The sequence below is a fragment of the Lagenorhynchus albirostris genome, chromosome 5 (assembly GCF_949774975.1).
Source record: "Lagenorhynchus albirostris chromosome 5, mLagAlb1.1, whole genome shotgun sequence".
Taxonomy (NCBI): Eukaryota; Metazoa; Chordata; class Mammalia; order Artiodactyla; family Delphinidae; genus Lagenorhynchus; species Lagenorhynchus albirostris.
In genome coordinates this window covers 2571898-2595711 of record NC_083099.1, presented here as the reverse complement: position 1 = coordinate 2595711, position 23814 = coordinate 2571898, and positions in this window count along the sequence as shown.

Below are 23814 nucleotides of genomic sequence, written 5' to 3'. Positions count from 1 at the left end.
TTGAAATTAACCCACCGGGCTCTCTCGGGTATCTTTTCCCAACATTTTCCTCCAGGGCTGGTTCTACTTTCTATAAATTTCTTTATTATTTTTTAATTTTTGGTCGTGTTGGGTCTTCGTTGCTGCGCACGGGCTTTCTCTGGTTGTGGCGAGCAGGGGCTACTCTTCGTTGTGGTGCGTGGGCTTCTCATTGCAGTGGCTTCTCTTGTTGCAGAGCATGAGCTGTAGGCACGCGGGCTTCAGTAGTTGTGGCACATGGGCTCAGTAGTTGTGGCTCACAGGCTGTAGAGTGCAGGCTCAGTTGTTGCAGTGCACAGGCTTAGTTGCTCCACGGCATGTGGGATCTTCCCGGACCAGGGCTCGAACCCGTGTCCCCTGCATTGGCAAGCGTATTCTTAACCACCGTGCCACCAGGGAAGTCCCTGGTTCTACTTTCTAGAGATGAGGTTTCAGAATAGGCCCCATAACTTCTCAGGTTATCAGTTTGGGCTGGATCATAATAGAATTAGATCCTAGCTGGCAGATAAGTTTTGTGTGTCAGTTGATTCTAGAGAGAGTTATGTTCACACCTTTCCTCATTCCCATCCAACACACCCACACAGTGATAGTACACAGAATAATACCATTTGTAGGTTAGTAGGTTTGTCTAGACCAAGGGTTGGCAAATTACAGCTCTGGGCAAAATCTAGTCTGCAGCCTGCTTTTGTAAACGTTGGAACACAGCCATGCCCACTTGCTTATATATTGTCCACAAAAGCAGTCATGCTTTCTTACTACAAGGTCAGAAATTGCAAAGAGACCTTGTCTGACTCACAAAGCCAAAAATATTTACTCTCTGGCCCTTTATAAAAAAAAGTTTGCAGACTCTTGCACTAGATCTGTCCCATAAAAGACCACTCAATACATACTATTTTTTTAAAACATACTATTTTAAAATATCGATATGAATTCAGTTTCTGGTCCAGACCCCAGTTGTGTAATTTTGGGTAAATTACCTTTTTGCACTAGTTTCCTCATCTTGTCAAAGTGGAGGTAACATTACCTCTCTGACATAGTTGTAAGGATTAATTTAGTTAATAAATGAAAAGCACTCAGAGCTAGGCCTGGGACATAGCTAACACTCAGCAAATGTTAGTCTTATTCATCAAATCAATTGATTTTATTGGTCCTGAGGTTATGGCCCTATTACCAAGGACCAAGACATGTTCAAGGCACTAGACTATATTATTTTATTTTAGCATGGAACATGAAACAGGACAGGATCCTGAAGCTGCCTTGACAACAGAGTGAGTACTGAACAGAGGGGAGGAATTTTTATAAGCCTTCTTGGTTAGCATAAATTTGAGCCATTTCTACAAAAACGTGACAAAGAAGGTTCTCTGAACATATATCATCACAGTGCCTTGGTAATTCATGTGAAAAGCAGTGGAAGGCACACTGCCCTGAATGTAGTGTACTTTGCAATATATTATAGAAGCCATTGTGGTCTAGTAGAAATTTTTAATAATGATCAATAACATAGGGAAAGATAGCATGAGAACTCAAGCATCAAGGGATAGAATATCTGCCTGGTTCATTTCCCCATGGTTCATATCTGAAATCTGAAATGTAAATGTAAATTTTGTCATTTAAACCAGGGGTTGGCAAACTTTTTCTGTGAAGGGCCAGATAGAAAATATTTTTGGCTTTAGGTATCATATAGTCTCTGCTGCAACTATTCAACTCTGCTGTTGTAGCACAGAAGTGGTCATAAACAATCCATAAATGAGTGAGCATGGCTATGTTCCAAAAAAACTTTATTTATAAAAACAGGTGGTGGCCAGATTTGCCCCAGAGGCCATAATTTGCAGACTCAGAATTTAAGCAATTACAAGGTATATACAAGGTATACTTTCTTTCTCTTTGTTCTCTCTCTCTCTCATTCTTGTGTATACTACCTACTTCCCCCATAAAATATTCTCATTGGTGAAGCAGAATCACTAAAGCAAACACTGGTTCAGCTCCCTTTTGCCAGGAGCATAAGGTCTATCTGGAGAAAAAGAGGTATATTGTGCCACCTAAATTTCAATGTGTTTTGTCAAGTATTTCTATTTAATTGGGGGATAGGGGATGAGTATCGCCATGTTCTTTTAAGAAGTTGAAATGAGATTGTGAAACACTCATGGACAAAGGACCAATAATGGACTGAAGTTAAAGACTTTGTCTGAACTCCATTTCTTATTCTCATATTTTGAGAATAAAACTGAAAGGAAAATGGATACATTACCTAAGTAAGCACAATGCAAAAATTAATTCAATAATATAGACTGTTTATGCTTAATTGAGCATCAATAATTCTGACACCTTGCTGTTTAACACTTCCTATGGTAAATGGATGTGTATTTTCAAACAATTTTCTTGTGTTATCTTTGACATAAATTTTATATATTTATGATGTACAACTTGATGTGTTCTCATATTCTTTGTGAAAAGATTACAATCAAGCTAAATGACTTATTCACCACCTACATAGTTACCAGTGTGTGTGTGCGTGTGTGTGTGGGGGGGGTGAGATTTGACTTAAAATCTATCTTTTTAGAAAATCTCAAGTATACAATCTAAAACTGTTAACGCTTGTCACCATGCTGTACATTAGATTCACAAACTGTATTCATTCTGCATAACTGATGCTTTGTACCCTTTGACCAACATCTCCCCGTTGCCCCCACCCCCAGCCCCTGGCAACCACCATTCTACTCTCTGCTTTTATGAGTTCTGCTTTCTCAGATTGTACATGTAAGTGAATCACGTGGTATTCGTCTTTCTGTGTCTGGCCTATTCCACTTACCATAATCATCCTCCAGCCTCATCCATGTTGTTACAAATGGCAGGATTTTCTTCTTCTTTATGGCTGAATAATATTCCACTGTTTATATATACCACCTTTTTAAACTCATTCATCTGTCTATATGGACATTTAGGTTGTTTCCATAACTCACCGGTTGTGAATAGTGCTGCAGTGAACATGGGCATGCAGAAGTCTCTTCGAGATGCTGATTTCATTTCTAAAGAAATTAGTATCTTGTTAAATGTGAAAGAGTGTGCTCTCCAGAACATTATGTTACTAAATCTTCATATCCTCTATCGAATCACATGTTAGTCTGATGCTATTTCCATGAACATGCCAATTATTTTATTTCCCACTTTTTTATGAATACAGAATAAAAAGCATATTGAAGACCTCTGAAGCCCATATCCACATGAACTGCAACACCAAAGCCATTTAACTAAGGAAACTCCAGGCAGAGCTATGTGAAGTCTTAATTACAAGAGATTATTTACTGGGGAACCCAAACTAGGGCACAGGAAGGAAGGAAGGGACATCCCCGAGCATCATAACAGCTAATCCTCTTGTTCTTGGCTGCAAAGCGAACCTCTCCAGCTTTCCCCAGAGTTCACATAGTCTTAATTTAAATTGAATGCTTTGCTTTATTTTTCCTTGCTCAGCACAGCTTTTTATTTTTAACTTCTTGTGGAAGCATGATACTCATACAGAAAATTATCTATACTCTAAGTAGACAGTTCAGTGAATTCACAGAACCCAGGTGAGAACCGGAGACCCATACCCGATCCTTTCTCCTTCCTGCTGCCATCACTGCCCTGCAAGGGTCACGCTGTCCTGATTTCCCCTGGCGTACGTCTGTGGGGCTCTTCTTGCACTCTGCCTGTTACATCCCATGGTCTGGATTCTTCGTGTCTGGCTGCCTCTACTCAATATGTTTGTGGGGGGACTTCCCTGGTGGTCCAGTGGGTAAGACTCCCTGCTCCCAATGCAGGGGGCCTGCGTTCGATCCCTGGTCGGGGAACTAGACCCCACATGCATGCTGCAACTAAGAAGTCGGCATGCCACACACACACAAAAAAAACCAAAAGATCCGCCTGCCACAATGAAGAGTCCGCATGCCACAGCGGAGACCTGGCACAGCCAAAATAAATAAACAAATAAAAATAGATTTTAAAAACATGTATGTTTGTGGGGTCATCCGTATTGTCCCGTGGAGCTTCTGTTGGTTCTTTTTCATTTCCGTGCAGTATTCCATTGTATAAATATACACCACATTTTATTGATCCATTCTAGGGTCGATGGGCCTTTGGGTAGTCTCCACTTTGGGACTGTTGCAAACATGGCAGCTGTGAGCTCCCTGATGCGTGTGTTTTGGGGACCATACTTGCACATTCCCACTGGGCGTGGGTTACAGGGTCTGAGGACACTTGGCTTCAATATTTTCTACCAAACAGTTTCCTGAAGCTCCAGCAGTTTTTTGTTTTGGGTTTTTGTTTTGTTTTGTTTTTTTTCTTCTCACCGTGCAGCGTGGCATGTGGGATATTTGTTCCCCGACCAGGGATCAAACCTGCACCCCCTGCAGTGCAGAGTCCTAACCACTGGACCACCAGGGAAGTCCCTCACAGCAGTTTTTGAACAACAAGTTAAAAGCGGGCCCTGCTAAAGGCAGGCATGCGGGTGGTGACTGTGATGAGCGCTGGCATGACCCATAAGAATGTGACGTTGGACCCATAAGAATGTGACGTTGGACGTTGGTCTCGTCAGCACAGGAGCAGTGCTGGACCACGGCAGAGCGGCTGTGATTATCTCAACTGTGTAGACCTTGACTCGCCAAGAATGTCAGACTTCTGTTTGAAATGGAGAGGGAGGACACCTTCGATAATGTCCGCATCATTTTTCAAGTCTCCACCCTGATATTGATAAACTTCTCTTTTTGAAAAAGTCCTTTTTGCATCCCCCCATTGCCCTGCATGATTCATTCATTCTTTTGGTGGATAAATTAATAACTTCTGTGATATATTTCTAGACTGTTGGCTTATCAGACCATAGAAATACTAGTAAATATCATGGCTGCTGACTAATCCAGCAGAGCCAACTCACCGAAACTATGCATACAGAGTGTTTCATGTATTTCTCTGAAGTTGCAATATTTCCATTATAATTTCATAGTCAGAATAGAAGACCTTGAAGTCAAATGTCAAGTGTGGGTTGTCTCAGTATAGCAGACGTTCAGAAGTTCGGAACTCGGGCCTGCAGGCACAGGCCGTGACTCGGGGAAGCTGCCTGATGGGGCCCTACCCTTGGTTTCTTGGCTCTCCCTCTCTCTGTACTGGCAGAGCTCTTGTTGCCTTCGGGGCAGAGTCCTGGCCAAGTGAAAGGAGGGCTCCCCCAGGGATTACGGCAAGGTGCAAATGGGCTGCGCTGAAGCGTTTCCTACCAGGAGGGGCCTTGCTAAGTCAGAAGAGGACAGGTGGGATAATATGTACGTCAGCCACACACAGGGAGACTGAGACTGAGGTAATGGAGTTCAGTGGTTTTTATTTTTTTTCCCCTTTTAAAGTAATATATAGGGGCTTCCCTGGTGGCACAGTGGTTGAGAGTCCGCCTGCTGATGCAGGGGACGCGGGTTCGTGCCCCGGTCCGGGAAGATCCCACATGCCGCGGAGCAACTGGGCCCGTGAGCCATGGCCGCTGAGCCTGCGCGTCCGGAGCCTGTGCTCCACAGCGGAAGAGGCCACAACAGTGAGAGGCCCGCGTACCGCAAAAATAAAAAATAAAAATAAATAAAGTAATATATAAGTAGACATGAATTTAAATATAACTATGTGATACAAATATTCGTGTAGGTAAGTCATGTATCTTTCACACTGAATGATGGGACTGCAGAAGACATATCCCAACTGTAAGATTCCTGAGCATGTGGACAGGTGTCACAAAATGCAGCTGAAAGGGCTTCAGAGCCTCCGTGGGTCTGGCACGAGTCACATGGCTCCCGAGGCAACGATGAGAGTCAGAGCCCTAGGTTTTGTGCTCTGACTAGAGGCCAGGTTCTTCCTCAATCTCTGTGTGTTTCTCATCTGCACAGTAACTTTCAAAGGATCACATTGTTCTTCCTATTTTCTATATGCAAAACAGAGGCCAAGAGAGGCTAAGAGGTGGCTTCCCAGTGCCAGGTAGTCAGCAGGTGGTGGAGCTCTGACTTTCATCATTTCCCTTCATTACCCGCTCTTACCTCAGGGAGGGTTAGCAGAGATTCCTCCCGGGGATGCATGTAAACCACACACACTACAATAAGCATGTCTGGGCAAGGAGAGGATGATGGTCAGAGCATACGTACAGTGAATACTGAATGGGAAATCTGCAAAGAAAAACACCTATCAAGTGCAGCTGATTGATTTCACCTAAACTTGTAAAGACCCAGCCAGTGGGTCCCAATCCCAGCTGCACACAGAATCACCTGGGGCCCAGGCTTTAGTACCTGAGTGTCTGTTTGATTTTGTTTAGGATGAAGGGCCAGCCGCAGTGTATTTGAAACATTTCTGCAGCCAAGGTTGAAAACCACAGATTGAGATTAAATGCCTTTGTAGACTAAGCAGTTAAATCTAAATCAAAAATGTAATTTTTAAAGAAAGCATGAAAATAAACGCACGTATGTGAAAGAGATTGACAACCTGCAAACTGTTCTACATATAGCACTTTCACGAAGAGATAAATGGAGAAGAAAATTTAGTAGCATAATTGGACACCTGGTCCACTGGAGCAGTGGAGGAGAGGAGGGAGGAGAGACAGGGCATGTTGAAGGCTACTACAAAGGAGAGGACTTTCTTGGTGCTGTGATTTGAAGCCAACCTTTCCTGGTCACTGGTCCATCACATGACCTCTGGCCTCCAGGCTTTGGAAAGGAAACTCAGAGTGAAGAGAGGCCAGCAGGATATGAAGGTGGAGACAGGACAGGCTGCCTGGGTTTCCGAGTCGGCAGAACCAGAACTATTCCCTGGACTGTTCTGCAAATGGAATGGCTCTATGATTTAAGAAAGTAATTCCCGACATACTTTGGTCTGAGATTCTAGTGTTTGTCAAACCGAACTGGAATTCAAAATTTATAAAGAGGACAGAACTTAGAATTTTTGTTTTCAATAAGCCAGGTTTTTAAAGGAATTCTCCCCAGAAGTGCGTTTCACACTCAGAGACGGGGACTCTTCCAGAGCTCAGAGCCCTAAACCACCACATGGGAATACATGCTTGAAGCAAGTTGGAGAGGAGCAACCATACACACACACATATGTACACATAGACACATGCCCACGTGCACACACAGCGCATACACACACACATGCACACACATAGACACGTGCATACATACACACGCATACACATATACACATATTACAACACACACACTACAACAGACACATACCTACCTTATACACATACACATATGCACACATACATTTGCGTGCACACAAATACACACACATACACACATATTCGCATAACACAGTTATGTAAAAGCCTGTTATTGTGAAAGTAACACAAACGTGTAACTTAGTTAATAAAGGAGGACACCTTGTAGCCACCAGCCATGGAAGGAGCTAGACTTTGCGAAGCGCCTCGGGAGCCCTCCACCTGTCTCTTCCCAAACACAACCCTCTCCCCTACCCACAAGAGGAACCACTACCCCGACTTTCATGGTAATCAACTTTTTACTTTTCTTTATAGTTTTCTCACCCAGACACCAGAGTTATCATTGCCTGTTTTTATTTTTTCTAATATCATTTGGATCTCTTTTCCTCTATAATTCTGTTCCTTCATTTTGTCTTACTCCATTGCTGCTTATTTTTTGGAGAAACCAGGTCATCTCCTGTGGAGTTTGCCTCAGCCTGTGCTCACCTTTTTGCACCCCACCACGTGCTTTCATGTCTGAGTTTGGCCTCTGTGTTTCCAGCAAACTGGCTGTTGACTCCAGAGGCTTAGTCACATTCAGATATGATTGTTTGGGAGAAGACGTCTTCTTAGGTGGTGACGTGTTCTTCATCAGGAGATGTTAATACATTCTATCTCATTTTCTCTCTTTTTGTCTTGGAAATAGCCACTGATTCTCAGTACCTACATCCTTAATCCATTAGGAGTGAATGGTGATATTCTCATTCTTTCATTCTTTCTTCATTTATTTGTTGAAATATTTCTATACAAAGAACCTTCCCCTTTTCTATTATTTGGTTGTCTGGTGGTACAGTTTATAGAAGAAAAGCAGGATAAATGCTTGGGTATTTCATTTTATTTACCAATGTTCAAAATGAAGAAGAAGATGCCTAGCATTCTTTCAAAAACTGGCCAGTTAATGTCTTAAATCATTAGGAACTCATGAATATATACATATTTGGTTTGTTTCAATCTATCATAGTTCTGATGTATAATATCTGTTAGGAGAATGTTTTCCTGGCTACAAGTTGTTCAAAGATTCAGGCCCATTAGTGCATGTAGTTATTTTTTTTCCCACTATTTTTTTGTCTTCTTCTAAAGGAACTTTTCATTATCGCCGTTCAATAAAATGTATTTTCATTCTGTTTGTTCTGTCTTTTTTCTAAGTATTTATTTATTTATTTGGCTGCGCCAGGTCTTAGTTGCGGCATATGGACTCTTAGTCGCGGGATGCATGCGGGATCTAGCTCCCCGACTGGGGATCGAACTTGGGCCCCCTGTACTGAGAGCGCAGAGTCTCACCCACTAGACCACCAGGGGAGTCCCTGCGTTTGTTTTATGAGGAAAGTTAACTGGTCATTCCTAGAAGTCTTTTTTAATTAACACACCAACCAGCTTCTCCAGCTTTTGAAAAGGATGGTCTTAGCTACAGCACTGTGGGCCTCCCAGGAAGAAGACAGGCACCCACACTTTTATCTAGTTGGAAGGACTCCAACTTCCAGAGAGGGCAGTTTTCTCTGGCTTCATTTCAGAAACGCTGTGACAGTTGTGAGCTCTGCACCCTCACCCAACACACACGCGCGCGCGCGCGCACACACACACACACACACACACACACACACATCCCTCCTCTCACATTGCTTTTCGGTTACCCGTCAAGGCTCCTGTAATAACCCAGTGTGCTGTTCTACATTTCCCCCAGATTGTTCCTTTTCACTTGCGTAGCTCAGACAGCTTAAAAATTGCCATTTATTTTCAAAGAGAAGGAAATTCTCTCCAGGAAAGCTGTAGCTGAAACCAGATGCTGCTAGGTAAATCCCGACCAGTGGTTTACCCAGGCTGCATGCTCTCTATCCACCTGTAGGAAAGGAGGATTCTGGGGCACTCTGCCACAGTGACGTGAAACTTTATCCAACACCACGTTGTTAATCAACTATGCGCCAATAGAAAATAAAGGTTTTTTTAAAAATAAATAAAACTTTATCAACACTTAGATGTTTGTTCATAAAAGAAGTAGGAAGTTGTTGTGAAGGCCTGACATCGCTGTAGGGTTTGACTATGTCTATGCAGAAATGGTCAAGTACACGCTTGCCTCTGACCCCGAGGAAGGCTGGGGACATACTTCTACTCCCATTTTATAAAATAGAAGACTGAGCTCAGACAGGTGACTCAGGGTCACTGAACTGCTAGAGCAGAACTACCACTCCACTACCCTCGCTCCTCACCCAATGGTCTTTCTGCCACCGCACCCCGGGGCCTTCACTTATTTCAGGGAAGCATGAGTTCCTACCTTCATGCGCTCCTTGCTCCCCTTGTGGGAAGCTCCTGGCCTCTGCACTTGAACTTCCAGCTGATGCAAGCACTTGGATCCTATCACTTTCCCTTTCAGCCAGCCCTAAGCCAACCCTATTCATTCAACTCTAAGTACTTTTTCAGCATATATAATATGTCAAGCACTGGGCCCCTGGTTGTAGGGAACAAGACAGTCTCAAGGTGCTTATAGTCAAGTGGAAGAATGATTTATACATACTAATATAATATAATATGTTTATGTCTGATATTTCCTATTAAAATCAACTTTTAATGATTTCCTCTCCTGAAAGGAAATTGATAAAACTATTGTCTCCAGGTTAAAAAATCAATGTGTATCCATGTGTCATGTAAAGAGTGAGGAAGTCTCAAGCTACCTACTTGTCATATTCAGCTACTACCATAAGAAAAAGAAGAGAGAGTCCAGGCACAAAGTTGGAGAACAAGCATTTTACAGAGCTCTGAGTTGTTGGGCCTGAGCCATTTTGTCTTTACACTTTGAAGTAACACTAATGTGTTGTTTGGGGTATAAAATCAACAATTTACTGTACAGAACCTAATGCATCCCTTGGTGCCCAGACAAGGATCGGCAGGGGTTTGTTGCCTTGTTGTTGTTTTCTTTTTTTTGTTGTTGTTGTTGTTGCTGTTTTCTGCTCACACTTGCCAGCCGGCTGCACTCTGCCCTCCCCACTTCTCACACCCAAAACCCATTTTATCAGAATCTTCAAATAAAGCATGGTTTGTTTTCGAAAATGGTATTTTCTGGACAGTTGAGTCAGATCATGATCCACAACTTCAAGGCTTCAGGAAGTCCCGTTCAGTTTGTCAAAGGCTATGCTCCTGAATGGTTTTGCAATGCAGGCTCTTACACGCTCACCCTGCCAGCTCATCCACAGTCTTTAGACTCCTGCAAAGAGAGTCAAGTGTGATCCATGAAATGGAAAAAACTAATCTAGGATCAACAATAGAAGTAAATCTATATAATGCGGCACACATACCTCATCTTAAAACGATTGTTAGTATGCTCAGAGGAAGACATTTGAGAAAAGTGTATTGATTTGAATTCATCTTTTTTTCTGTAGACAGTTTTGAGTAGGGATATAGGATTATCTTAAAGAAGGTATCTGTATCATCTTACGTAACAAGAAACCCACCATTTAACACGTTTTGTAAAGCCCTCGTGTGCAGCCATTGATTAAATACTGTAATTGAACCGCCTTTGGACTCCTTCACTGTCACTGTCTCGACCAGTCAGTTTGACAGCTGTATCTCCCAAATTGCATGGTTCAACAGACACCAACCAATAGACAGTTGTCTTCTGTGTATAAGAATTCATTTTGCAGTAGCTGAGCTGCTGTATTTCTAACCACTGTCCAACAGTTATCAAAAGTCTTTTGATCAGTGTTGTGGTTCTTTTGAAGAAAACACTATACACGAGGAAGAGAACTAACTCATCTTGAGGTTACGAGGCCCAGGTTCCAAAGCTAACTCCACCATTTATTTCCTATATGACAGTGGACACTCATCTCTCTCTCTTTTTTTTAATTAATTAATTAATTTATTTATTTTTGGCTGTGTTGGGTCTTCGTTGCTGCGTGCGGGCTTTCTCTAGTTGCAGCGAGCGGGGGCTACTCTTGTAGCGCGCGGGCTTCTCATTGTGGTGGCTTCTCTTGTTGCGGAGCACGGGCTCTAGGCGCGCGGGCTTCAGTAGTTGTGGCTCATGCACGGGCTTAGTTGCTCCATAGCATGTGAGATCTTCCCGGACCGGGGCTCGAACGCATGTCCCCTGCATTGGCAGGTGGATTCTTAACCACTGCGCCACCAGGGAAGCCCCACGGGCACTCATCTCTTAAATGGAGATGGTCATTCATGTCTTGGCTATCTAATGGGATCACTGCTGCAAGTCAAGTGAGATGAAAAAATAGCGCTTGCAAGAGTGTAAAGTAATGACTAATGCAAGAGGGTATCTTTCTTTAGGTTTTGTTTTTCCGCTTCACACACACACACATACACAAACACTCAACGGCTTTGCAAATCTACTCTTTTTTTGTTGTAATTTATGCTCCACTTCCCCCCAACATTTTTGAAGTATCTATGTGATACGAGACACAGATATAATAGAATCAAACAAACAAGGACGCATGAACAGCAACCAGATAACAAGGCAAGAGAAATTAGAAGGAACTACTAACATTAAAATTTCCTAAGCTTCCTAGCAGTCAGGACAAACACCCTATTTACATGATTTTCCCAGTCTGATTGTCCTTGCAGTATACCTTACTTAAAATAGGCTTCATAGATCATTACCAAATGCTTTTTAAGGAAACTATAATCTTGGTTATCAAAGTGCCTCATTTAAAGTGTTGTTGCTGCACATAAAACTAATTAATTCTTTGTGAATCTGTCTTGCTCAAAGCTATTTTAGAATATTGTGAAATAAAAGCCACCTTTCTAGTGCTCTGTCCACACTTTGAGTGCCTTAGGGTTTCACTCCTTCGTTTTCCTAGCATTGTTATATCATGTGAGGTGCACACATATGCCTGCCGCGTCTGTATTTGTATATCCAGAAATCACCCTACCTGTGAGTTGTGTTAATAGCTTTTTAACTTTTTGCCTGGATCCTTTAGCAATATCTGGACCTCAGAGGTGATAGAGGAAATGGAAAAATGAATTAGATTATTACCAAATTCTAATATATACTTGGGTTCAAGATGAGGAAGAAAGTTTGCTCTATAAACCTATGAAGTCTTAGAGGCTGCATCCTTCAGCCTTGTTTTCTAGTTACATAGACAGGAGTTTATTTCCAAGCTTTGCATTTATTGGGTGGCCTTAGTAAGGTCACTTGGTATAGCTGATCCTTAGTTTTCTCCGTTTGCAAAATATGAGTCCACCAAATCCAACTTGCAGAGTTGCTCTACTCTTAGAGGTGCATTACCTGCCACACAGATGGCAATCAATACACAGCAGTTATTACAGTTCGACCCCATATCTGCAATTCCAAACCCCCAGATTTCCAGAGTCTAAAAACATTTTTCGTAACTCATTTGACAGCAAAATCTTACCTAAAACTCGAGCATAATCTGACCTGAACTGATGTGAGGCTATTTAGAGTCTTTTGACTGTTAAGTGGAATTTTAAAGCAAAAGCAGAAATATTTATGCATTTGGCTATGGAGTGCAGCCCCAGACAGTGCTGGGGATCCTGCATTGTATACAAATGGTGTATACACTAAATTGTCTTTCTAAACTCTGAAACATTCTGAATTCAAACACATCCAGCCCCAGTGGTTTTATATAAGGAATTGATGACCTATTTTATCACCGGGGTTACAAATTTCCTTAATATTTAACTTGTCAGAACATGTACTGAAAAGGGAAATCTCTTCTACTGAATCCGTAATTCACAATAACCTCCCAGGCCCTGCCCATTTGTTCTTAGCTCTTTGGGTTTGGGGGAGGTTGATACTTTGCTAGCAGCCTGGTTACCCTCTGATAGATCTGATAGTTACAAAGTCCTTCTTTACACTGAACTGAAATCTGCCTCCCTGTAAACTCTCCTACTCGTCCCTGTTCCTTGGAGCTGCGAGAACAGAGGATAAGCCAGCTCCCTCTTCCAGGTGACTTTCTCACATATTCGAAAAAAGATATACTCTTTCTTAAGTCTACTTCTATTCAGTCAAACAGTAAAAGCCAGTAGCCAGTCTTTAGCTCACCCATTTCCAGGCCTCTTCTAATTGGTCTTTACTGTGTCAGTTTTCCACTTAATATGTGTGATGTAGAATCAGAAGTATTATGGTCTTTGTCTTAAAAAGTATTTCCAACTCTTGATGAACAGCTCATCTTCTCTGGCCCCAAACAGTGTCTTCACAGGGACTGAAGTTTTGTACAGTGGATGGTTCAGAGCCAGTCAGATTCTGAGCCATCTGTTTACTAGACTTTAGGTGAGTTGTATAAACTCTCAGGCCCTCAGTCTCCTTATTTGTAAAACAGGGATGATAATGTGAGCTTCGTTGCTGTAAGGTCTAGTAGCTTACCTGACACAAAGTAGGCAGGTAGGAAGTGGTAATGATTATTATTAGAAGTTTAATAAATAATCCTCCTCTTCTACTTTATCAGAATGTTTCCATTGCTTTCTTAGGCTAATACTTGGTGCTATCAAAATTCCACACAAGCCTAAGACATCGGTGGGTTTATTGTTAGGTCTAGTCCATATGAAAGTAATCTGTCATTGTGAAGATGCAATTTGTGTAATAAAAAGTTTCTGTCAGCCATTAAAGGGAAATCATAGTACTTCTTCTGCCTCCCCCAACTCTTCTGAACCAAACGCAGCCTCCTCCGGGACAACTTGATTGACAAAAGCACTCAAATCTGTATCTTTCAGGCATCTCTTGAGAGATCTACAGTAGAAATTGGTTTTTCCAGCCTCAAAACCAAGTAGATTCCAGGGTGTCTCGTTTCTCATTTTGAGACTGTGTGAATGTTTCCAAGTATACAGAGTAGAGCCATAAATTATATTTTGATCAGTGCCAAAAACTTGGTGCCAAAGAACATCTTGACATTGCTATTAGTTTATGTTGTATCCTGTAATTAAGTAGAATCGACTTGTAGATGATTTCTTCTGAAGACAGGGCCCTCCTTTCATGGGAGCATAATCAGAATGAGCTATTGCTCTCATTAAGTTACTTGGCAATACATCACCAGTGTGACCTGTCATTCTAATGATGCATTAGTGTAATTCATCAACAGGGTGAATCCCACTAGTAAGGTGTTACCCCAGAAGCAGGCCTATCCGATGCAGAAAGCATCCAGGGGCAGATGTGGGCTGACTGCAACCCAGGGTCCAAGAAGCTCTGTGTAACGGATTCCCCCTACCCTTCTTACTCTTTGAAGTTTAGCTACTTTTAAGTTATCCAAATCAGTGCTCATCTGTCCCCAGACTGTTCTCGTTTTTCATTTCTGACTAACATGCAGTCCTTTAGCTGGCCCAGAAATATCTAACTTTCATTCCTTTGGGTGTGTGATTGATCCACTTGGTTTTTTCCTGAGTCACACTTAGAGAAAATTTAGTTTCATAGCCGACATTGTCAAAGCACTTCTGGATTTCTATATGATTCATACCCTACATGATTGTGAAGTGGATACGGTTTTTTTGAAGACTCATTCAGTAATGCCATGCCAATAAAAAGAAGATGGGAGATAATGATCCTAAAAATCAACATTTTGCAGCTAGTAGATAAATAAGTCCTGAAGATCTAATACTTAGTACAGGCATTACAGAGAACAAACTGTATTATAAACATTCAACCTGCTAAGAGACTAGATCTTAATTGTTCTCACCACTAGAAGAAATGATGATTATGTGATGCAGTAGAGGTGTTGACTATTGTTATACGGGCAACCACACTGCAATATAAGTCCATCAAACAATATGTTGTTCATCTGAAATTTACACAATGACAATCATACCTCCAAAAAGAAAGTACAAGATTCTATACCAAAAAAAAAAAAAGAAATCAAGGCTAACATAGCTGGTGCATTTGAGTATTATATTTATCTCTGAGCTTACTGGCAGAACAACAAAAATGGGATGATGGATTGAAAGAATGAAGAGTATTTTGTTTGGAAATGTTCTTTCTCATATTAAATTTTAAGAATTTTTACTTTGGATGTATATCTAAGGAACCTTAAAGAATTTAATCGACTTTGCCTTTAATGGTAATATCACTGAAAATTCTTCATAGTGATTTCTTATTCTCATCCTTTGATAAAGTCAAGGATGTATTGTAATTAAAACATATCCATTTAAGGCATTTTCTGTGAAAAGCAAAGCTAATGTGGTACAGGTATATAATTTTCTTTGGGAATAGGGTTAGAAAATCTGTGGGAATGAATGGGACCATTTCTTTCTACTATTTCCCTCTAAAATCACTTCTCTCCTCTGAACAGTTTTTAAAGAGGTGGGTAACAATTTATGCTTTTTTTAGCTTTATGGAGGTATAATTTGCAACCAATAAAATTTACCCTTTGTAAGCATACATCGAGATGAATTTTGGTAACTGTAAATAATCATGTGACTACGATCACAGTCAAGACATTGAAGAGTTTTATCATGCCGAAAAGTCCCTCAGGCTCTTGTGCAGTGGGTCTCCTCTCCCGACAGCCCCCTTAGGCAACCACTGGTCTCCTTTCTGTCACTCTTAAGTTGCCTTTTCTAGAAATCCACATAAACCAAATATACATGTTATCTTTTGTGTTTGACTTCTTTTATTCCACCTCTATGTTGTTGTATATATTCGTGTTTTGTTCATTTTTATTGCTGAATAGTATTTCATTTGGATTTATTTTCATAAGAAAAAAGCTTAAAGGATGTTAAGAACAGTTGCTAGAAAGAATATCCATTTGAATTTAATAAGAAGAATAGAGGTGGCAATGTGTATTCTTGATTGAATAGAGAGCCAATGCCTTCTATTTCAATAAATCCTTTAGTACTTTACCAGGGTGAGCTTGCAAGCTAAGTGATAGAATCGTGTTCTCCAGCCCACCATTATATCATATCTGCCGGATCTAGCCCAGTGCCTGCTTTTCCTAGGTGCTTAATAAGTCATTGTTAGGTAAGTAAGTGAAGACATTAATAGATGCTTATCATGCACCTACAACGGTCCCTCAAGGTCAAGAGCAGTCAGACTTAACGGGGAAAGTTACGTTCATTACTACGCACTGAGCACTTACCATAGAAGTGCTTGTAAAGTGACTGGATGCTCTGGACATATTTCAGGTTCCTTATGGACTCATTTTTAGCTCTGTCACCTGTGCATTTTAAAAACCTTTGGTATCCTATGTATTTTATCCTGAACTCTCAACTTTGGGATAATCAACTCAGGACATTTACTATGCCCTGTCCTTTTATTTGCCCTACAAATATTTCTAAATATTTAGTAATTTTCTGAATCATGTACTACCATCACTTCTAAGAGTTTTTCTAAATATATAAAAGTATAACCAAGGAACGATACACTTAGAAACAGAGCACCATAGAATGTTAACACTTAAAGATGGTTGAGTCTAATGTCCTCATTTGAAAAGAGGAGGAAACTGACTCTCTAAAATGAGTTGCCCCAGTTCACACATTTGGTGGCAAGTGTTGTGCAATTGAAGATAAATGTGTTAATATAGCCTGTTAATCCCAGTCAGCAAGCAGTTAGTTGGCAGAACTGAACTGAAAGCAAAAGGGAGATCTTTTAGTTTGCTTACCTGTTCATATTCAAACTTTACTCAGGAGAGGGACTTCCCTGGTCCAGTGGTTAAGGCTCTGCACTTCCACTGCAGGGGTCACGGGTTCCATCCCTGGTCTGGGAACTAAGATCCTGCATGCTGTGCAGCACAGCCAGAAAAAAAGAAAAGAAAAAGAAAACCTATCCTAAAAAAAAATTTACTCAGGAGAATTGAGAGTGTGCAGTCTCTATTATATTGAGTGGTATTTTGGAGCATGTCAAGGAAAAAATAACTTTCACAAGGAGAAGCTACATAGCTTGAATTAGAATCCATGTCAAAGCAAGAAAAACAAATAAAAGAAGGCGAAGTTCTATACTGGAGCAAATGGAACGTCAACTCAACCGGACATCTCAGCAGATGGCAAAATCTATCAATTATATACCTTAATCCAAACCTTTATTTGGTCTTTAAGGTGTACTCTCTATGTCAAATCACTAAATATTCCAGAAATTAGGTTGTCAGGTAGAATGTTCATCTGAAATCATAATAGGTTAATTTTGGCTCTTGTCACTTTGACATTCACATGAATTTGGATTCAGCAGATAAAAAACGTTCAGATGCAGCCCTCTGCAATATCCTGAATTTTATAGATCTAATGAACCATTAAGATACAACAGAATTGTGTTGTTTTATAAATCCAGCAAAGTGATACCTGAACCAGCACTTTAGACGTCCCCTTGCCACTAGATAAAACTCTGGCTTGCTCCATCTGTCCACCCATCCACTAATGCAAAAATTATTTATCAAATGCTTCTGAAGTGATTAAGTGCTATAACACAGGAATGAGCAAATACTCTGATAGGGCAAGGGGAAGAACAGAGGATCTCAGTGTGGGGAGGGAATTAAGGAAGACTTCAAAAGAAGGTGGCTTTTGAGATGGATCTTATATGAAAAGCATTTTAGTAGGGTAACAAGATGAAGGTAATTCCTGGAGCTGCAGAGGGAATCTGTGAAAAAGGAAATAGCAGGGTGTCTTCTCCCTGGGTTCACTTTGGAAGGACATAATGCTTCCAAAGGGAGATACACATCAGGAAGCCAAATAACTTGGTTATATTTCAACACCAAATAGATGGAACTCAGCATCATTTAAGACCCCGTGCTTTCTGGAATCCTTAAATTTCCAATAATATGCCATAAAAAAAACATTGAAATCTCTCAAAATGGGATGTTGATACTACAGAAAGTCATGATTTGACTTTAAAAAAAGCATTACCTGGAACTTTAAAATGTTCAATTAAAAATAAGAATTTGCAACAGGACAACTCGACACAGATGATATAAACATAGACACAGGCATTTTTCACAGAACTAGAACAAAAAATTTTGCAATTTGTATGGAAACACAAAAGACCCCGAATAGCCAAAGCAATCTTGAGAACGAAAGAAGGAACTGGAGGAATCAGGCTCCCTGACTTCAGACTATACCACAAAGCTACAGTAATCAAGACAGGATGGTACTGGCACAAACACAGAAAGATAGATCAATGGAACAGGATAGAAAGCCCAGAGATAAACCCACGCACATATGGTCACCATATCTTTGACAAAGGAGGCAGAAATGTACAGTGGAGAAAGCACAGCCTATTCAATAAGTGGTGCTGGGAAAACTGGACAGCTACATGTAAAAGTATGAGATTAGATCACTCCCTAACACCATACACAAAAATAAGCTCAAAATGGATTAAAGACCTAAATGTAAGGCCAGAAACTATCAAACTCTTAGAGGAAAACATAGGCAGAACACTCTATGACATAAATCACAGCAAGATCCTTTTTGACCCACCTCCTAGAGAAATGGAAATAAAAACAAAAATAAACAAATGGGACCTAATGAAACTTAAAAGCTTTTGCACAGCAATGGAAACCATAAAGAAGACCAAAAGACAACCCTCAGAATGGGAAAAATATTTGCAAATGAAGTGACTGACAAAGGATTAATCTCCAAAATTTATAAGCAGCTCATGCAGCTTAATAACAGAAAAACAAACAACCCAATCCAAAAATGGGCAGAAGACCTAAATAGACATTTCTCCAAAGAAGATATACAGAGTGCCAACAAACACATGAAAGAATGCTCAACATCACTAATCATGAGAGAAATGCAAATCAAAACTACAATGAGATATCATCTCACACCAGTCAGAATGGCCATCATCAAAAAATCTAGAAACAATAAATGCTGGAGAGGGTGTGGAGAAGAGGGAACCCTCTTACACTGTTGGTGGGAATGTAAATTGATACAGCCACTGTGGAGAACAGTATGGAGGTTCCTTAAAAAGCTACAAATAGAACTACCATATGACCCAGCAATCCCACTACTGTGCATATACCCTGAGAAAACCATAATTCAAAAAGAGTCATGTACCAAAATGTTCCTTGCAGCTCTATTTACAATAGCCCAGAGATGGAAACAACCTAAGTGTCCATCATCGGATGAATGGATAAAGAAGATGTGGCACATATATACAATGGAATATTACTCAGCCATAAAAAGAGACGAAATTGAGCTATTTGTAATGAGGTGGATAGACCTAGAGTCTGTCATACAGAGTGAAGTAAGTCAGAAAGAGAGAGACAAATACCGTATGCTAACACATATATATGGAATTAAAAAAAAAATGTCATGAAAAACCTAGGGGTGAAACAGGAATAAAGACACAGACTTACTAGAGAATGGACTTGAGGCTATGGGGAGGGGGAAGGGTAAACGGTGACAAAGCGAGAAAGAGGCATGGACATATATACACTACCAAACGTAAGGTAGATAGCTAGTGGGAAGCAGCCGCATAGCACAGGGAGATCAGCTCCGTGCTTTGTGACCGCCTGGAGGGGTGGGATAGGGAGGGTGGGAGGGAGGGAGATGCAAGCGGGAAGAGATATGGGAATATATGTATATATATAACTGATTCATTTTGTTGTGAAGCTGAAACTAACATACCATTGTAAAGCAATTATACTCCAATAAATGTTAAAAAAAAAAAAAACATAGACACACACACACACACACACACACACACGTGATGGAGACAACTACACCAAAATTTTCAAACAGTCATTTCTAATCAATAGGTTAATTTAATTTGCTTCAATAATGTGATGGTATTTTTGATTGAAATTTAAAAAAAGAAAAGCAAGATTTGAACAACCTAGCACCCATCGCAGATTTTTGTGTCGCAAAGTTCTTTGGTCATCTTCCAAATAAAGATGCGTTTATTACCCATAAAACCAGGAAATATATAATAGAAGTAATTTTTAAGTCCCTGGTGGTTTAAATGTTTGTAAGATAACTTAATAAAGACAACGGTAGCCTTTTTAGGCAAACTGCCCACAGGAACACTCAACTTTATACGTAAGGGGAGGAGGTTCACTTTTCTAAAAGTTTTGCCATCAGACTCTTTTTACGTTTTATTTTTAGTTTTTATGTTTATTTGTTTATTTATTTATTTTGGCTGCATTGGGTCTTCGTCGCTGTGCGTGGGTTTTCTCTAGTTGCAGTGAGTGGGGGCTACTCTTTGTTTCGGTGCATGGGCTTCTCATTGCAGTGGCTTCTCTTGTTGCAGAGCATGGGCTCTAGGCACGTGGGCTTCAGTAGTTGTGGCACGTGGGCTCAGTAGTTGTGGCTTGCAGGCTCTAGGGCACAGGCTCCGTAGTTGTGGTGCAGGGGATCAGTAGTTGTGGCTTGCGGGCTCCAGAGCACAGGCTCAGTAGTTGTGGCGCAGGGGCTTAGTTGTTCCGTGGCATGTGGGATCTTCCCAAACCAGGGCTAAAACCCGTGACCCCTGCATTGGCAGGCAGATTCTCAACCACTGCGCCACCAGGGAAGTCCAGATTTTTTTTAATGTTGCATGTTGTCCTTGTTCACTTAGGTAACCAGTAGAGTTACAAATATCTTCAGTTAAAGTTCATGTTCACTCTGTAAAAGTTAGGCACTTCTATTACATTATCAAAGTTTATTTTAGTTGGTAGTACAAGAGCCTTTATTAAACAAACAATGGCGCTAGATCATAATGACCTTAAATAGCAGTGAAGTTGCTCTGACTTCAGGATAATTTAGTTTTTCCCCCCAAATAGTCTGTTACAATATTTCTCCTAGGAAAAAAAGTACTAGGGTCAATCTTTTTTGAAGGGGAACTTAAAATCAGCTTTATGATGAATTTCCCAAGCATTTTATGGAGATCTTTACACAGTTTTCTTATCTTCTCAGAAGAAAACCTGAAAACCTGCCAATCCTTATGTTTTACTATCATCTAGACTATATCTATGACAGGTGAACAAGGACAACATATGCTGAGGGACGTGAATTGGATTTGGCATTCAGCTTGTCTCCAAGCAGGTTGGCTGCTGTCTGAATTGCTAGTGGTACTCCATCAAAAAAAGTGTCTCCCTTCACTTCTCTGGCTGGTTACCCCAAGCTCCATGCCCCTGCCTATCAGACTGCTCTGTAAATCAAACACAGTGAGACGCAGTCGAAACTGGTCAGGATGTGACAGGTTCAGGAAGGCCGAGTGCAGGGGCTTTGGAGGGACCCACAATTATCCATAATTGCACCTCAGGAAGACTTAATGCCATGATTTTTCTCATGAGTCAGACCATGTCACACTGTGGGAGACCTATATATGATAGCCCACATTCAACCTAAGCATGATTATTGTTGACTGATTTGATTAGGTGTTTTGCTTTCCTTGACGAGCCCAATTAGTCTACTTACTTTTTCAAGCTTTAGTTTTTATTCCAGAAGCTGATGTTTGGACACTGTAAAGATATTGCTTTAAGAGAGTCACAGAACTGAGAGAGTGTGTGTGCAGTTTTAAAAAGATGGTCATTGGATAGGTTCATGAGCTCACTGGTCAGCTCTATGTGTGTGCTGAAACTATATTTAAAAATTAAAGACTTGAGAGAAATAAATACAAGTCTGAGTATTTTACCTTGAATTAAAACAGAAGAAATGTTTTCAGAAGAGTAAGTTATGCAGTAAAATAACTCAAATCGTCAGCATGACAATTGGACTAAGCATGGAAGCTATAACATTTATCCATTCAAAACAGGGATTTATTTGATATTAGTTATAAAAGCACTGCAGAAATTTCCTACTGTTCATAAGGGTAAATCAAAGCTTCCTTTTCTTGCCAGCCCTACTCCCCACCCCCCCAAAGTTCACAATTAGGATCATACTACATATATACTTCTGTGACTATTTTTCTCACTTCACATAATGCAAATATAGTTGACCTTTCAACAACTCGGGTTTGAACTGCTTAGGTCCACTTACAGGTGGATAGTTTTCAATAGCAAATACTACAGCACACCACGGACTGCAGTTGTTTGAATCTCTGCATGTGGGGGAACCGCAGATACGGAGGACTGACTGTAAATTATGTTCAAGGTCCAACTGTATCCCCCAAGCTGTTATATGGAAATAACCTCATGAAGTCATCTTTGAATCCTGCACGGAAGATAAAAGCAAGTGGCTCACTTATATTTCTTCCCATGCCCATCACAGCCACATTTTGTTTACTGTATTATATAGATTCGCATTGTAAACATTTGTAGCATTTACATTCTCTCAGTAATCATAATTTCCATAGTGGTTTATCATTAAGTTTCTTCTTAATTCACACGGCATCCGTTCTCATGGACCATCCCGTCATTTTGTAGTTTCCTCTCCCTGAGTTGCACGTCCTCTTCACTCATTTCTTGATGGACAACATTCTATTATCAACTAGATTCTTCCAATAGTTCACTTTTGTTTAGAATGACTTTCTTTGTCTTTAAACGTGACTGAAATCTGGGATAAGTGTATTAGTTGTGTTTTTCTTTTAAAACTCAGTAGACATTGCTTCTGTGCCTTCTGAGAGCATATATTGCTATGGAGAAGTCTGAGGCTAGCCTGATTTTTATGTCGTACAGGTGATTTAATACTTTGTCTCAACACTCTCAGGTTTCCTTCTCTATCTTTGCAGTTCAAAAACCTCACCAGAACATATCATGTTACTGATTATTCTATAATTATATTTATAAAAAATTGCTGTGCTATTGGATCTAGAACTTCCTTTCTCATGGGAAATTTTTCTTCTATTATGTCTTTGAGATTTTCTTTTGTTTGTTTTATTGGTTGCTCATTCGTTCAGTTCTCTATTTTAAGGATATTCTACTGTTCCATACCTAAAATAACTTTCATGGATTTTTAGTTTTCCTTTGCATTTAGAGTTGACCCTTGGACAACACAGATTTGAACTGCATGGCTCCACTTATACGTGAATTTTTTCAATAAATAAGGTGAAACTTTTTTTGGACATTTTCCACAATTTGGAAAAAACTCACAGACCAAACACGTAACCTAGAAGTAGCAAAAAATTAAGAAAAAGTTAGGATGTCATTAATTCATAAAATATATGTAGATACTAGTCTTTTTTATTATCTGTTACCATAAAATATACACAAATCTATCATAAAAAAGTTAAAATTTATCAAACGTATGCACACACTTTCATGGCCCCATTCACAGTCAAGAGAAATGTAAACAAATGTAAAAATGCAGTATTAAATCAAATCATGACTGCATAAAATTAACTGTAGTACATCTTGTACTGCTGTAGTAACTTCAGAGCCACCTCCTGTTGCTATTGTGGTGAGCTCAGTGCCGCCAGTATCCATGTGATGCCCACCTCTGCATGTGAGCAGTTCATCTCACCAGGAAACTGTATATTTATCAAAGTAGAAAGTGATCTCTTGTGGTTCTCCCATATATTTTTTTATCGTGTTTAGTGCAATACTGTAAACCTTAAATAACACCATGGGACCCACCAAGTGCCACTAGTGATGCTGGAAGTGCTCCCAAGAAGCAGAGAAAAGTCATAACATGACAAGAAAATGTTGAATTGCTTGATGTGTGCTGTAGATTGAGGTCTGTAGCTGTGGTTGCCACCATTTCAAGATAAATGAATCCAGTGTAAGAACCACTAAAAAAACGAGGAAATTTGTGAAGCC